The following is an 18,239-nucleotide window of genomic DNA, read 5'->3' on the forward strand; positions in this document are numbered from 1 at the left end:
GATTTATATATATATACTATATATATTATATATATACACATGTATACATACATATATACATAGGAATATTACTCAGCCATCAAAAAGAATGAAGTCTTGTTATTTACAGCGATGTGAATGGAGCTAGAATGTATTATGCTAAATGAAATGTCAGAGAAAGACAAATACTATAGGATTTCACTCATTTTTCACTCATGGAATTAAGAAACAAACAGATGAACATAGAGGAAGGAAAAAAAAAGGGAGGAATACCATAAGAAACTTTTAAGTATAAGAGGACAAATTGAGTGCTGTTAGAAGGGAGGTAGGTGGGGGATGGGCTAAATGGGTGATGGGTATTAAGGGGGGCACTTGTGATGGATGCTGGGTATCTCATATTATGCTATATGTTAACTTACTAGAATTTAATTTTTTTTAACGTTTATTTATTTTTGGGACATAGAGAGAGCATGAACAGGGGAGGGGCAGAGAGAGAGGGAGACACAGAATCGGAAGCAGGCTCCAGGCTCTGAGCCATCAGCCCAGAGCCCGACTCGGGGCTCGAACTCATGAACCGCGAGATCGTGACCTGAGCTGAATTCGGACGCTTAACCAACTGAGCCACCCACGCGCCCCTAACTTACTAGAATTTAAATATACATTTGAAACAAATATATATATATATATATATATGCATATATATATATATGCATAAAAATATCAAAATCACATAATGACTCAGTTTCTTTACCCTTCTACTTTCCCATCAAAGATCATGAGTTCATTGAAATTTAGATAAATACTTTATTCATTTTCATGTTTCAAAAGCCTGGTTTAATGCCAAATGTTTGGAGTTCCATAAATATTTATTTACAAAGATCCAAGTTAATGAACCAAAAGTGTTTAGCACAAAAATAATAAATTCCAAGCGGAAGATTCACTTTGTGCTCTAGATAAAAATAATTGAGATAAGTTATCTTTCTTTTTAAGAGTTTCAAAATTCCTGAAGAAATCCTGTATTAGTATTCAGGTTCACTTTCCTTAAGGGTATGTGCTTATTTTGTTATACTATAAAGTTTTGTCTTTAATTTAATCTCTCCAGAAGTCAAATTAGTAAACTCTATGCCAGTTATAGCATTAATGAGTCCTGTTTAAAACCATGGGATCTGTTTATATTATTGAAGAATTTAAAACCCAGGTATGTTAAAGAGTTGATGTTGTTTGTAACTTAAAAATGTGAATCATATTTAATATTTACAATTTATTTTATCATTTGTCTTAAAACATTAAGTAGTAGAGAAATAGTAAATTCCAATATTAAGATTAATGGAGAGTCAAGCAAAATTATTTTATTATTCACACAGTGAGTCATCACTTTTTCTTTGGATATATGACAAAGTTTCAGTTTTACAGTGTTATATTCTGAGCCACATGTATTCTTAATATGTAAATCACTACCAACAAGCAACTAAATTGATTCTTTATATCTGATTTATGAAATAAATTAGTAAATGTAGCCCAAGGATCCTGTAAACTCCTTTTTTCATCCTAATGAACACCCCTAGATTTGGTAGGAATTCAGTTGGAATTCTGAAGAATCATACAACAAACCTCAATTTCAAGAAATCTCCAGAGAAGTAATACTTCTGGGAATATGTGTGTAGTGTTCTAAATGTATTGGAGACTTGCTACAGTGTTTTCTATGCTTTCCTTCACTTCCTTTCTTCTTCATATCCCCTAAGAAAACGTTAGGCACTAGATACAGCAATAAATTGTTATGAGTGTTATATTAGAAAAGAAAAGGTGTTCTGAGACACAGAACAGAGGCATATTGTCTATTCTGTAAGGTCAGGAATGTCCTCCCTGAGGAAGTTTTGAAGGAAGAGAATGAATACTAATTATATGTGGCAAGTTTTTGAGACAAGCATAATAGCATATTTAAGGACTTGAGCGGGGAGAGATCCATTTACTTACATACCTAGCTATTTGTGTGGGGGTGTGCGTGCGTGAAGGTGTTTGTGTGTGAGACTCTCCTCATTGTTAGCTGAGGTTACAATGGCAATTTTATCCACAAATTAATCTAGATTGCTCATGCAGAATCTGTAAGGAAATGCCCTAAAGTAAATTTTGTGGCCATTAGTTCACCCTACTCTAGAAAGGCTCGTGTTGAAAGAAGCTGAGAAATTTACACGGAAGATATTTTTGGATATTTTGGAATGTACTCTCATCTCCCAATGGAAAGAGATGTTTGCCTCTTCCTCACGTCAAGTTTGATAAGGCAGATTTCAAGGGGCAACAGATATAAGGATGACTGAAGAGCACTTCACTTTCTCAGCTCTTTCCTGTTCTAACTTTCCCATTTCAAAGTTATAACCCTAAAAGGGAGTGAACTCCCAGACATTCCCTATCACCTCATTCTGACCCCCAGGCACTGCTCAGGAATATAGGTAAGACTCAGAGATGGAAATTTTTTTCACATTTATTTATTTATTTATTTATTTATTTATTTTGAGAAAGAAAGCAGGAGCAGGGAAGGGGCAGAGAGGAGAGAATAAGAATCCCAAGCTGGATCCACACTACCACTGTGGGGCCGATGTGGGGCTCAAACTCATGAACTGTGAGTTCATGACCTGAGCCCAAGTCAGACGCTTAACCAACTGAGCCATCCAGGTGCCCCTCAGAGATGGTAATCTGAATGCAGAAAGTTTAGTGGGTAGTGCTCCTTGGAAGCAGAACATTGATGCAATTACAACAAAAGGCTCAGCCCAAATACAGAGCCCTTTAGTCATCCAGAAACCATGAGAGGAGACCAGACTTTTATTCCCCTATTAGCTGGCCATTATAGTCAGGCTGCATCCAGATTGAATGTGCAATCTTACAGGAGCCATTGTCTTTCTTTTTAAAGGTATATGTATATATATGTGCGTGTGTGTGTGTGTGTGTGTGTGTGTGTGTGTGTGTGTGAGTGAGAGAGGGAGCATAAGTGGGGAAGGGGCAGAGGGAGAGGGAGAGAGAGAATCTTAAGCAGGCTCCACACCTGGTGGGGGGTGGGGGGCAGAGCACAAGATAAGGCTCTGTCTCACCCAGGCACCTCCATTGTCTTTCTGCTAAGGGCAACACCTAGAAAAGCTTTATCTGTGTTGTCAGCAGGCAATAATTCCAGCCACTAAAGAAATAAGTTCCTTGTCTTTGGAGGGGTATATGAGTGACTCATTGCACTGTCCACCATATACCACCTTGTGATATGCTTTTTGTTCATTGGCAGTAGTGAACTGACTCCACACAATTTTGTGGGTCATGCAGGGCATATTAGCTGGGGAAACTTCAGCTAGCTGCAGTAGCTTAGCCAAGGTGAGACTCGGGCTATGCCTCTGGAAGAAAAGATTGTTGCTGAACTTGTGTAGGTTCATAAACTTTGTGTCTAATTCAATCAATTCTTTATACATAGCAGTTATTAAGATGTGTCATATAGGATTCAGTGATTCATAGAGCATTCCAGTAATTGGAGGAAGTTCAATATGATGTAAGGTTAAGTACAAGTGGGACAGAGTAAGAGATATACTTGGAGAGTAAAGCAAGTGCCAGTTTATATGTTGCCTAAGAAACCACATTTGAAAGTTTGGACTTTATCCTAAGATAAATGAGGAACCATGTCAGAAGTGACATACTCAGATATGAATTTCAAAAAGCTTGTTTTGCAGTGGAATAAAGAATGAAAATTTAATATTTAAAAATTGGAAAATTACTTGACCAGGGACTTCACAAATCACATATTCAAAACACCAAAAATCATATAAGCTGCTGATCATAATTAGCCATTAAGAAAATGAAATTTTAACCAAAACAAGATACCAGATAACCATCATGCAAAAGCAAAAAAAAAATGTTTTGCTAGAGATATAGAAAACTAGGACCACTCATTACTGCTGGCATTTGGCATGACTGCTTAGAAAGTCAGAAACCTGTATGAAAACTAAACATAGAAACTGTGACCTGGCAATTCTACTCTTTGTAATATATTTAACAGAAATGTATCCATCGATCTACAAGAGAAATTCACAAAAAAAATTTATAAGAGCCTTATTCGTGTTAACTAAAATTGGAATTAAGCAAAATGTCTATCAAAAATAGTCAATAAAAATTTCTGGAATGCTCACTATGGAAAACAATTTGCAATGCAAAAGAATGAACTATTAATATGTGCAACTACGTGAAAGAATTTCCAAATGTATTATTGAACAAAAGAAACCATACATTGAAATCATTTGATATAAACACAACAAAAATATTTTCTAATTGTTTCTAAGAGAAAAAAGCTTTCAATGAAAAAAATTAGAAAAAGAGCCATTTATAATCATAGGACAGGTTTTATAAACTTCGTGTAAATTTTAAGCACATGCATTTATAAAACATGATTACATATTTTTCAATGTATGTAAAGTTCACTTTATGTAAAAAATATGTGTTTCATATTTTTCAACATAGATATCTAAGTGCCTGTATTGAAAAAATCAGAAAGGATAGCTATTGGTGAGAAATAGGACTAAAAATATGGGTAGTGAAGGGAGTACCTAATATAAGAGCATGCCACAAATTAAGAATTAGTACTGTCTGCCTTGCATCTGATATCCTATATAGTGGAAATTTTTGTATTGTAGTTATCAATGTTACTGGGGACATTTAGTAGGTGTACTACCCAATCCATGAAGATGAGTCCTGGTATTTATTGTGCAGAAAGAACACTAAGTACGTTTAGCTAATTCTGGAGAAGATACACCACTAAAGGAATAAAAGCCAGACATAGTCCGTTTAAAATTAAGAGTTGCTCTGTATAGTTTGTGATTCTCTCTGAGGAATTATTACTTTGGTCAATGAAGACATACAACAATGTTATTTACTCACTTGCATATTTAATTAATATAATTATTTCTTTTTCTTAATAAATTTTTATAGGGTAGCTGTGATCTTCCATATGTAAGACCAAGTACTTGAGAGGCAAAACATTGTTCTGTACATTAACGAATCAAGTGGAGGACATAGACAAGTAAATCAATTGCTATAAAACGTTATACCATGGCTTGCTGCTGTGTGACAGGAGGCATGAGTAGAGTGTTTTATGAAGTAAGATAAATACATCAAACCTAAGGGTATATTGGGAATGCATTACTCTGAAAATAAGAGAAATTTAACTAAACAGTGATTTAAACTAAATGTTGACTAATAGTGACTTTGGCAATGATTTTGGAACTCAACAATGTTAGATCCTGTGAGTATTTTTCCATTTTTTCTTGCTTCTGGCCTATAGTCATAGGTTGATTGTTGCTGCTGCTCCAGGCATCATGTACTTCCACATTCTAAAAAAAAGAAAACACTTTCCACACCTTTATCTTGATATTTCTGAGGAAAAACCCTCTCTATATGACTTCTGATAATAGCTCATTGTCCAGGATCACCACATGCTCACTCTAACAGCAGCATTGCTTGATTAGTTAACACTTTGATTTTTATCCTTTATAACAGAGGAAGACAAAGGAAAGGTATTGGGAATTCACATGTATGAGCCATCTTCATTCTCTACTGCATAAGGAAAAAAATCCAATAGAAGGTATTGTTTGAGTTTCATTTTTAGTGACAAGCAGGGTGTAGCCTAAGTGTATGCAGGGAATGGAGGGAGAGAACAGCATTCCAAGGGGGGGAAACCATTTTTAAGGAAAAAACATGAGTCCTGCATAAAGTTATAACTAATTCTATGTAGGTGAACAAAGAGGAGGTGTTGGAGTGGTATAACTTGAGGCTAGAATGGTAAGTAAGAATTATGCCATGAGAAGTATTCTAGAAAAAGTTAAGGAATTTTAATTTTAAACTAAAAATACAGCAAAGCATTAAAATATCCTTAACAACTGGGGCGCCTGGGTGGCGCAGTCGGTTGAGCGTCCGACTTCAGCCAGGTCACGATCTTGCGGTCCGTGAGTTCGAGCCCCGCGTCGGGCTCTGTGCTGACGGCTCGGAGCCTGGAGCCTGTTTCCGATTCTGTGTCTCCCTCTCTCTCTGCCCCTCCCCCGTTCATGCTCTGTCTCTCTCTGTCCCAAAAATAAATAAACGTTGAAAAAAAAAATTTAAAGTAAAATATCCTTAACAACAATGTTACATGGTCTTATTTGCATTGTATAAAGCTTATTCTTATAGAACATGGAGGATGAAGTAAAGGGATGCCAGACAGATGCTAGGTGAGAAGTCACAAAAGACAGAATTAGGAATAGTGAAATATGATGGAGTCAGTGAAATATAGTTAAGACATATTAAGGATATTACATCTATAGAATATATAAAATGACCAGATAATAAGTAGTAGATAAGAAGATAATAAGAAACCTAAGATGTTTGTCATGACTGTGGGTTGATAAATGAATGAGACTCAATCCACCTATAATACAAGAAATACAAAAAGTAGAACAAACACTGTGAGACGGAGATAAAATTCCTTTTTGTATTTATTGAGTGTTAAGTGTCTCTGGGCATTCAAATGTAGGCACACAGGACAAGAACAATAATTTTAGAATATAGGTAGTAGTTGGAATGCTGATTATAGATGAAGTTTACTGTAAATTTATGGAGAGAGGCACAATAAGATCTTGGGAGAAATATCAATATTCAAGGGCTGTGTAAAGAACGATGGGACCATGAACATAACTAAGAATAGATAGCCCTCTACCAGACATTTTAAGAATACATGTAGGGTTTAGTGTCACAGAAACTGGCAGTAGGTATGGTCAAGCGAAAGCACTGAAATAGAGAAGTCAATAAGTACAGAAAAGAGCATATTAAGGATGAACTTTTGAATATATTAATGAGCGCTATTTTACTAGAATGTTGATAGAAAAGATAGGCTAATGAATGAGGAAGAGAGGTACATGTGTGAATACGGAACAATGATTGTAGAGTATGCTCTCAAAAACATTGTCTGAATCATATATATGAACTATGAGAGCTTATTCATCACATTATACTGACTTATTTGAATGTATACATTTTCAGTGGAAACAACTATAGTTAAGCTGAATTTCCTGAAGACAAATGTAATAAGCCATACACACTCAGAAACTGTCATCTTTTTAAAACCATTGCCAGAGGTCTTATTCTAAAAGAGTATGTCGACCAAAAGATACTCAGTGTCATTGTTCTCTTCATTATCTACTGGACACTTAACTTTTTGCTGTATTTGTGTATTTTCATTTCACATCAGCTATTGAGTTAAATTTTAGATAAATTACTTTGCAGTTAAATTATTCCTGAACAAAAAAATAATATGAATAAGTCATAAGTAGAAGGATGAAGGATGTGTCTAAAGTAGGAGTGGTTTACAGGTAGGAGAGCTTCTAAAAATTAATAATAATGTAATGTTTGGATAATTTTTTAAGAAAAAATATTTTTAAAAGTTGATTATTTTGATTATATTAAATAAAATTAGATATAATGCCACTTTTCTTTCATCTTTTATTCATACTTTATTTTTCAATAAAATTCAATAAAATATTTTTAAAAGTTGATTATTTTGTTATATTAAATAAAATTAGATATAATGCCACTTTTCTTTCATCTTTTATTCAATAATTTAACATAAGTAGCGTTATTATATATAATATAAAATAAATATATATAATATATAGTATATACATATAATATACATTATATGTAATATATAGTATATAAATATAGTACACAAATACATAATAAATATATAAACATAATATATACAATATAAATTAAAACAATCACATTAAAATTATCAGTATTAGTATAATGTGACAGATGATGTTTTACACCTCTCAAACTGAATATGATATTGACTGCAGCAAACATATTCTTCTTAGTTTGTCATGTTATAATACCATTTTCAATTCTGCATTAACAGTTCTTTAATTTCATTATTACACAAAGTGCAGTGATTCATACATTTTAATGTACACTTGTGGACTAAGTTCACTTTATTTTCCTACTTCAACTATAGTCCCTGACAATTAAAATAGTAGCTGGCACCAATAGGATTATAAATATAAATGGAAATTCGTACTGACATGGAAGATAGCTTTCTCTTCTTGAGTGATTATCCAGATAATCCAATATTTACATATGCATTTCTATAATTATGTGAAAGTCCCACAAATGTTTAAAACTTCATAAAGAACTTACAAATTCCCTAAAGATATGTCTACTGATGTTCCTGCTGGATTCACGGAACCCAACTGGACAATCACTGAAGAAGTAGGATCTAGAATTGGACAAATGTTCAAATCCTGGATCTAGAACTCTCTGGTAACATGATCTTGAGCAAATTACTTAACCTAAGATTTGTTTTGTTTATGTGTATAGTGGGTAGAAAAAATAGCACTGTCTACCAAGGAGGATCAAAGTGTTCATCACAATCCCTTGCAATAATTAGGCACTTAAAATGTTAGCTATTATATTACTAACCTCTCTATATCCTCATGTCTGAGAGGAAAGAATGAGGACTGGCCAGGAAAACTACAGATAGTACTAAAGGTGTTCAAGTGAGCAGCGTGGATTATAGACTTATTAGAACTATCGAAGTTTAAGGTTTGTAGCATTCTAAACTAATTTAATTTGAGTTGACTATACATTTCATGGGTTTTAATAGCTTGCTAACCTTTACCAAGATTTTAATAGCTTGCTAACCTTTACCAAGATATGAGGCAAAGACTTTTGATACCTTCAGTTCTTTTGATTTCCCTCTCCTACCCTGTATTTTTCCACTCTTTTACTCCTCAACAGACTGCTCCTCCTCCACTTCAAAATGGGCCTGTGTCTCACTTGAACTTACCAATTAGTTATTACTGATATCAGTCAATCATTAAATAAATATTTATTAACCCATTCTACTCCAGCCCATGGACATGTTATCTTGAATAAAGTAATTATACTAAAATAATTTATATTACATTATGAATGTTCAAACTGTTACACATGGTATAGTTGCTTTTCACTGTTTTAATCTAATAGGATCTCTATTGGTGAAATACACGAGATGTATTTGAACATAAATCATCTTGGGCTTTGAAATTGACACATTTTCAGTCCTATCCAGTTATCTTCCAGAACCCAGACATTTTATCATCTTTCTAAATGCCAAATTCATTATCTTTTCTATTCCTTCAAAGCACAGTAAAACAAAGATATCACCTAGGGAGAGACTGAATCAGTACAAGGTCTAAACCTAGAGAGCCGAAATGCCACAATTTATTTATTTTTATGCCAAGGTCCTTTCTTCCATTTAACTTGGCATCTTGAATATATCAGGAAAAATAATAAGAAGATTTAAAGTAATTGATTGTGTAATCACATAATCACAAATATTTATTTTAGGATATAAGAAAGGAGTTTTACAAATGACCATGAATAGATCTCAAATTAAAAAGTATTCTTGAGTACATAATTGCTTCCCATGAGTGCTATGAGAATTAATGAGTTAATGTTTAAAAAAAGCAATTTGAAATATTTTGATGAGAAATGCCATTAAGTACTTTATAACCCCAAATTGTTAATTAAATTTCCTGAGGAATATAATTCTATTACTGTCAAATGCATGTCAAGGTGTCCCCTTCAATGTGACCTGCAGTATAAAATTATAGCTTTTACCCTGGAAATTGCAAAGACAATAGTGGCTTGTCAAACTTACATACATAGGGTTAAAATTAAAGAAAAAAATCTTTTTATCCAGAAGAAAAAAATTATTTTAGTCCACTTTAGAACATAGATCTTACCTGAAATGAGATTCTTAAAATATGAAAGAACATAGAGATTTTTGATAAAGCAGTTAATCATTTATAAAACACCAATGAAATAAATCCTAGATGAAATCTTAATAAATAACTATATAATACTTAGCAGAAGTTGATGTGAAAATATTTTAAATCTGTGAAGTTAAGGAGTGGAAAAGATGGCAAGAGAGGAAGTTGTTATTAAAACCTCTGCAAAAAAGATTTTTCCATATTAAAAATATATGCAAGGTAGATAACCAGTGTCTCCAGGGCTTTTGGCTCAAGACACATTTATATGAATGGCACATCCAATGCTCATTCCAACCTGTAATTCTGTAAAACTTATAAGAAAGAGCTAAAAAATGTATCATTAGTACTAGTTCTAAAGGTCATAATTTATAGAACTCTGAACTCTAGGCAATATTAAAAACAATATTAAATAGTTTGGTTTATGTCATTTAGTGAGTTACTTCTTTACATGATCATGGTTAATTCTTTCCCTAAAAAGTACTTCAAATTATCTATTAAAAAAAAATCACCAAAACAACATCAGCAAATCAGGAATCAACTGAAATTAACAATATTTTATGATTTACAATATTACAAGATTTTCAACTGTTAAGAAGAATAACACTGAATATTGCCTATACTTAATAAATATTGTTTTTATTAAAAAACTCAATTTTAAAAAGTGAAAAATTTCCTTTTTTATGTTATTTGAATTGTATGCACTTAGAAAAGTGAGATACTGCTTAGTGGCACAATTAGGAGAAAACCGTCTTCAAAAGTGCTAAACTGGTCTAAACACTAAAACTCACTTTATAGCGGGGGGTCTATGTTAATGAATAACTTAATTATCTAACTTAAAAAAAATTATCTGCCAAATATCAATTGAAACATACAGCCATGCAAAATGATACAAATAAACTTTAATTTTCATGTTACTAGACAGTCATTGATAAATATCCATTTCTGATATATTAATAGACTAGCTTTTATGTAGTTTTAGGTTAACCCTAGAAAAATCTAAAGATATCCATGTTGCCTCTTTTCTTAATAATAAGATTCTGAAATTTTTTATTTTTAGGTGTGTTTGAAGCAGAACACTTTTGTAACTTTTTCTTATTTTAAGAGTTTTAATGTTTTTTTTAAGTAAATTTCAACTATTACCTATAGTTACAGGTGCTAGGGTTATATTCTACTTACTGTAAGGATTTTAAAACCATAGAATCTCACCAACTACTGGGGGCAAAATAAATCAGTAGTCATATTTTTTTTTCCAGCTACATGATTTATTTTTCTCTTGTGAAGTGATCAGAAATCTCTCCTCTGCTGTTTTGCAAGTGTTGGGTCATGGTCTGAGCCTGGGGCAAAGGCAGCAGAGAGAGTTCTTAAGGCAAATACTTTCTGGAAGATTCTGGAAAAGTAAGCCTCAGGGTAGATTCAACTGACAATTATCCTCGTTATAACAGATCACAGAAAAAATATTTTTGTGCCTTGAAGGGAAGTGTTCTCAAAGGAGATGAACTTTGAACAGGATCCCTAAAGGACTATAGAATTCAGTTAGGTAGAAAAGGATGTGGAAGGCTGATCTAAATGGGAAAATAATATGAGATATTAAAATATTATAGAAAGGATAGTGTATAAAACATGGGGGTGGCAAAAGATGAAATATATGAGAAACAAAATATGTTAGAGAAGTAGCTTGATATCTTGGACCTATCAACAAATGAGTGACATATGTTAATATCACCTCCAGATGGTGGAGGGCATTCAATTCTAAGAGCATGGTGTTATTCGGTGGGTTAAAGATCACAAAACTTTTGGTCACATAACACATTAGTTAAAAAGAAAAAATCAAACTAATCATTCACCTTTGTATGTTATCTATTTTTGTGTAGCAAACTACTCCAAGATGTAATGTTTTAAAACATTAAGCATCTTATGTGTTCATGGTCAGCAGTGTAGGCTAACTTCAGCTAAGTGCTTGTTCATCTATGTTTCTATGATCTATCTATTTTTACTATATGCTGAGTACTCTGAGAGCTTTACAATGATTATAATTCTTCCTGAAAACTCTTACATAGCAATTTTTATTATTATTCTTATTTAGAGCAATGGAAACTGAACATACACATTAGAGACATGCTCAAAGTCACAAAAGAAATAATTGATGTAACCTGGCTGTAATTATAGAAAAGTGGGATTTCACCTTTGAATCATAATTGATGGCATAGAAATGTGTGAAATGGTCCATAGAGAAAATTAAACTGGGGGCTCAGAACAGAATCCTGAAGAATACCAACATACGAGATAAGCAAAGGCGGAAAAGCCTTTTAACAGTGGTCATAAGCCTGGCAGTACAGCAGAACCCTGAGGAGTTTTAATGAACAAATCCCTATACCTCCAGACACAGTAAATATGACGTGGGGCCTCAGAATCTATATTTCCTTATACTAAAATTAGGCAATTCTGGTACATCCACTTTACAAACATGCATTTAGGAACTTAGAGATTATCTAAAAACTGTATATGAGTAGCTAGAAACTTGGTAGACAATCCCAGTTCAGGAAACCAAGAAGAAATATTTCAGGTAAGATGTGGTTTTTACTATGGTAGAAGACACTTGAGCATTTCAAATGAGAAGAAATCAGTAGAGAAAGAATTTGAAGAAATGGGCAAGCAAGCTGATAGCTGTAGAGTAAGAATCTAGAAAGGTAAGAAAGGGTTAAGCAGCAATGGAGAGTTTAGCTTTTAACAAGAGGCAAATTTCCCAAGTGTACGCAGATGTGGGATGTTTGAGTATAGAAGGTGTGAACAAATCAATTTACAACATATGAGAAATAATTGCCCAAAGATATAAAGTGAAACTTCCACAAAGATTTGAAGCCTAGTTTTAGTTAGAGGAGAATGTATTTTCTTTGCACTGGTTTGAAAACTTGTAATATTTTCCCCCATCAGCTCCCAGCAACCATCGTATAGGATCGATAAATTAATCCAAGTTCAGTGTTCTCCCAGACATTTTTATAATGAAAAGGAAGTGAAACTAATTGACTGACCTTGGTCAGGATGGGAACATCAAATCTAGGTTGCATAAGGAAGGGAGTTGTCAGTGGGTAGCTGGAAATTTGGAGATGTGGGGAGATACAAGATTTAGTGATTTTTTTAGACCAAAATATTTCAACACAGAAGAGACCACGTACACATGCCAGTTTTGCCAAGGACTAGTCCAATGACTTGTGTACAATTTATTCCTCACTTTCACTTCTCCGAGACTAAACGTCTGCAGCCCTGTCTCTTTAGGACAAAAATTCAATCAAATGAATATATTTAATCATTCAACTTTTGTGAAATCAAAGCTTTCTAAGTATGTCCTCTAGCCTGGCAATTTGAGGAGAACTGACACAGATCCCCAGCAGTGTTTTCACCTTCTTCCCTGGCGCATTTTTTTCCCAATGGCTTTCTTTAACTCTTTTTCTGTCTTATACAGTCTAAACACCTGCACACAAATGTTGAAGGTCTATTTAAGTGGACACTTAACAGAACTCAGCAGAATTTGAAGGGAGGGGATTACTCTCTCAGTCTTTTCAATTTCAAAGCCTGGTGCTGCCACTTACACCCATCTGGAGGAGTGTGCACTTTATCTGTTAAACTTTTGCTAAGTTCTCTTCTTACTGATACTATCACTCTCTGCTTTCATTCACTTACTCCGTTAATTCTTTGCACAGTTGCACATGATATATTCTAGCTTGTGTCATTCAAATATGTTTTGCTATTACTTCATGTATCTGGCTTAATTTTATCCTTGATAAACTTTCATTTATTATATATACATATGTGTGTGTGTATGTTTATATATCTATATATAGATAGATATAGATATATGTATATCTATGTATACATACATAGATATCACTTTTGAAATTAATGTTTTTTTAAGTTTATTTAAGCAGCCTCTACACCCAATGTGGGGCTCGAACTCATGACCCCAAGATCAAGAGCTGCATGCTCTACCTACTGAGCCAGCCAGGTGCTCTTGAAATTAATGCTTTTTAAGAGACTGTTAAAAACTGAGAACAAACTGAGGGTTTATGGGGGGTGGGAGGGCGGGGAGAGTGGGTGATGGGTATTGAGGAGGGCACCTTTTGGGATGGGCACTGGGTGTTGTATGGAAACCAATTTGACAATAAATTTCATATATTGAAAAAAATTTTAAAAAAATAAAATAAAATTTCTAGAAAAAAAAATTAATGCTTTTGATATAGTCATGAAAGTGTGTTTTCTCTCACTTATTGATTACCTAAGTATCTACATAACCTTAGAAGACATCACTTAACCATCATGTAATATTTTATCATTTGTTTTTTCACTCAACAATTCGGATATTTCATGTCATTAAGCTAAGTGTACCATCTTCATCTCTCTGTTATCTACGGTCAATACACAAGACAGAAGCCACCTGGGTATATATCCCCTCAGGTATTCATCACCATATTTTTTACCACTTTTCTAAGAACCCAGCCTTCCCTTGCTGACTCATCCATCCCTGTACTATGCTAGGTCAACCCCCAATTATTTTATAAACCAACAACTGGGATCCTCAGTCATTTTGTTGAAGGCTTCACTTTACCAGAACTTAACTGAAAACTGTCTCCATTCTGAGGACACGGTTTTCATGGTTGTTTAATCAAGGCAGAGTAAATTGCTTTTTTGCAGACCATGAATCTCAGGAGTAGATTATAAAGTATATATTCTTTTTATTTTCATACTATCTGGATATCTCAACATCTCGTTTTTTTCACTTGCATTTAAATGTTGCTTGCTGTTCATTTGTATACTTCTTAGGCACTGAGGCAGAACCTCAGTGATCAGAAATCATATTTCCATTTCCTCCTAACCACACAGGTAGACATCATTTTTAACTCTTCTTTGTAATTAGCAGGTGCCATGTGATTGAGTTCTGACCAGTTAAATTCAGGCAGAAGTGATATATGACGTTTCTGGGACTCAAATAACTCTCCAGTGTTCTTCTCCATAATTTCTCACAATCTGCAAGCTAAATACAAAGGTGGAAGAGGTTCTAAGTGGCACAATGATATGAAGAAAGGAGTCCAGATCACTAAATGACTGTGTGGTGGAGAGTCTCCAAACTACATTGCACTGAGACTCAAATAACAAATAACAAATATTTATTTTGTAAAACTACTGAAATTTAAGGATTGATTTTACAAAAGTTACCATATACAGACTAATACTAGAACTTATCCATAGTTTATTTCTCCACCCTCTTGGCATCTACCACTTCAATGACTATCATAGTCATACGGAAGGCGTATTGATGGCAGTGATGGCTCTGGAAAACCCAAACATACACGATCCATTAATACCCAAGATTTCAGAGAAAATATATATCATCTCTCTCTCTCTCTCAACATCCATAAACCTCTTTAAGAATGATATTATTTGTCCCACTTGACTCAGATGGCGTTACCTTGGATGAGTCATTTTTTAAAGGATTTGGGTATTTGGATTGGTCAATTTGATTCAGATACTCCTCCCTAGATTGAGATAAGAGTAGTGCAAGTTGGGAGAGAGTCAATATCCTAAGTAACTGGAGTACTTTGGATATCATAAAAAGAAGAAGGGACAATATACAAACAAAAACAGATACGTACAACAAATTATGACAGTCCATGGGCTTCTTGTTACTAGTCAGTAAAAAACAAAGAATTAAATTGAAATGAGCAATTCAACTGCATAGCATTAAATTAACATAAATAGGAATTTTATTACACTTTTCTAAAAATTCATCTAACTGCAGTTTATAAAAGTATCCATCTTCAATGGATTTCAATCAAAGAATAAACACAGATTTTCCCCAATAGATAGTTTAAGAACTGCACTAGGGGCGCCTCAGTGGCTCACTCGGTTGAGCGTCCGACTTCAGCTCAGGTCATGATCTCATGGTTCGTGGGTTCGAGCCCCGTGTCGGGCTCTGTGCTGACAGCTCGGAGCCTGGAGCCTGCTTCCGATTCTGTGTCTCCCTCTTTCCTGCCTCTGCCTTGCTCGTGCTCTCTCTCTCTCTCTCTCTCTCTCTCAAAAATAAATAAACATTTAAAAAAATTAAAAAAAAAAAGCAACTGCACTGTATCTCCCAAAATTTTCTCTCACCTCACAAAGAAAAGCTCTTGATGAAGTCATTGAAAGCCTGTTTAAACACTTCTTTTACAGTCAGTTGTAACATGTAATTAATTTTTTCTCTGTTGGCCATCATCATCAATTCATTACTATTCTTTTCTGATATTTAATGATCAGTCTTTCAATTAAAACTCATTGATACTAGTCAAATTTTGTTCTCAAAAGTGACCAGATTATTCTGGACCCAAAAGTGTAAAGCATAAATAATTGTAGTAATTAATAAAGAAGCATATAATTGCTTTTGTAATATTGATTTACAATTACTATCTATTCCAATACAAATGTTAGCCACCTTAGAAATTTTCAATATTTCCATATAAGAATATAGAGTGAAAAGAAAGAGGCAATGAAAGAGAAAGGTAGAAGGAGAAACCATCAAAATACTCTTCAGAGATTTAACATTTACTCCAATGAACAGTTGGAGATTTTTTTTATAGCAAAACACCTGTAAAATTATTAACATGAAGAAATAATTAAACATTCTTTTTCGCTTCCACTTAGGGAATACATATATATGTAATTATGCCACCTTTAATTCCTAGATTATTTAAATTTCAGTGGTTCTGTGGAGTTTGAATAATTAAGTATCTAATTATTGTCATTGTTAAGTATCTTTGTTAAGTATTGTTAAGTATGTTTTATTGTCATTGCTTCAGGTACTTAGTAGCACTGTCAGTGGTGAGTCATATCACAAATTCTGCATGAAAGAGAATTCAGCCAAGATAAGCAGCATACTTAAGTGAACTCTAAATAGTAATAGAACATTTTAGTAATTTCCCTGTATGAGAGGATGGAAGAGGAGAGGGAGGAAGAGAGAAAAAGAGAGAGGGAGGGAGAGAAAAAGAAAAAGAAAAAAAGGAAAAACAAAAGACGGAAAGCTTCACACAGTTATTTGATAGGAGTGTATTATGTATATATCGCTCTGATAAAACAATCATAAAGATAGATAAAACCATGTCATGGCTCACCTCAATCTTTTTTAATCAAACATGCAAATGATTTACATTGTTATATACTAAATTCTCTTGGAATCAAATACACATGATTCATTTTAAAATATTTTAATGGATTAGTTCAACTCACCACATAACTTTGGTGTTCTCATTCCATTGTATTAAGGTAAATATATTGTGCATATTTACATAATTTCTATTTCACTCTCTACTTTCTGACCTTTAAGATATTTTCAACTCATCATAACTTCATTTGCACAAATTCAGTAAAAATCTGTAAATAGGGTGAACTCAGTTTCTTTGAATAGATGTATTACCTATTCGTTTGTATTTAAAATAAGAAAGTATAATACATATATTTGAACAAACTGTTATCTGTATGATACAATAATATACATTGTTATAAAACCCCCAGAAAGGTAATTCACACTAATTATTTAGCACAACTTTGCTAATCATGGAACAATCATTTGAGTAAAAGGAGTCTGGATATGCTTCCAGAGAAATATAACTTTTTTCTAAAGGAAACTGTCAACTAAGAAAAAAAAAATTACAGTAAAACCAATGCATTTGAAAATTATCCTTGAGCATTGCTCTCAGAGCTTATGATTGTAACACAATTTCCCAGTCTCCAATTTTAGGTCTCAGTTTCATTTTCTTCTCTTAACGTAAATGACTTCCCTTTTAAGTAAAATGTTTATCAGAGTTATACACCTTTATTGTGACTGTAACACCACAGGAGACAATTAATGGAGAAGATTATGTGGGTTAGAGTAAAAATACAGAAGTGTCAATCAAAGGGCATAGTTAGTACACTTTACAATGCTCAAAACTAAGTATCTCATTTATTCCAGAAAACATTGATATTAATTATTATAAAATCACAGTTTATGACTGCAAGTAACTAATCCAGGAAGGACCCCCCAACTATCAACATACACTTGTCCTACCCTTTAATAGAGTCAATGTCTCCATAAAATTTAATAGTGCCATGGTAGATATATATTATCTGATCCTTGAATGTAAAGGATACTAAAGTCCTTGCAGTATCATTATTCTTTAAAATATGATGAAATATATTAATTTATTGAAAGCATTTTATTTGTTAAATTTTCTATATATGGAATTACATTTTATTTTCATACATTACCCATCAGACTTCAAATATTTACATTAACAACATTTTTAAAAGCATGTTTTTAGGAAGAACCAGTGTATTGGTTAGCTAGCTTCCCCGCCATAACCTATCACCCCAAACTCTGTGGCTTAAAAGAATAAGCATTATTAATGTTCATGAAGCTACAACTTATCTGGGAAGTTTTGAGGATGTGGG

The sequence above is a fragment of the Lynx rufus genome, unplaced genomic scaffold (genome assembly GCF_022079265.1).
Source record: "Lynx rufus isolate CCGP_SWC_20201006 ecotype Redwood Valley unplaced genomic scaffold, mLynRuf1.p SCAF_6, whole genome shotgun sequence".
NCBI classification, from domain to species: domain Eukaryota; kingdom Metazoa; phylum Chordata; class Mammalia; order Carnivora; family Felidae; genus Lynx; species Lynx rufus.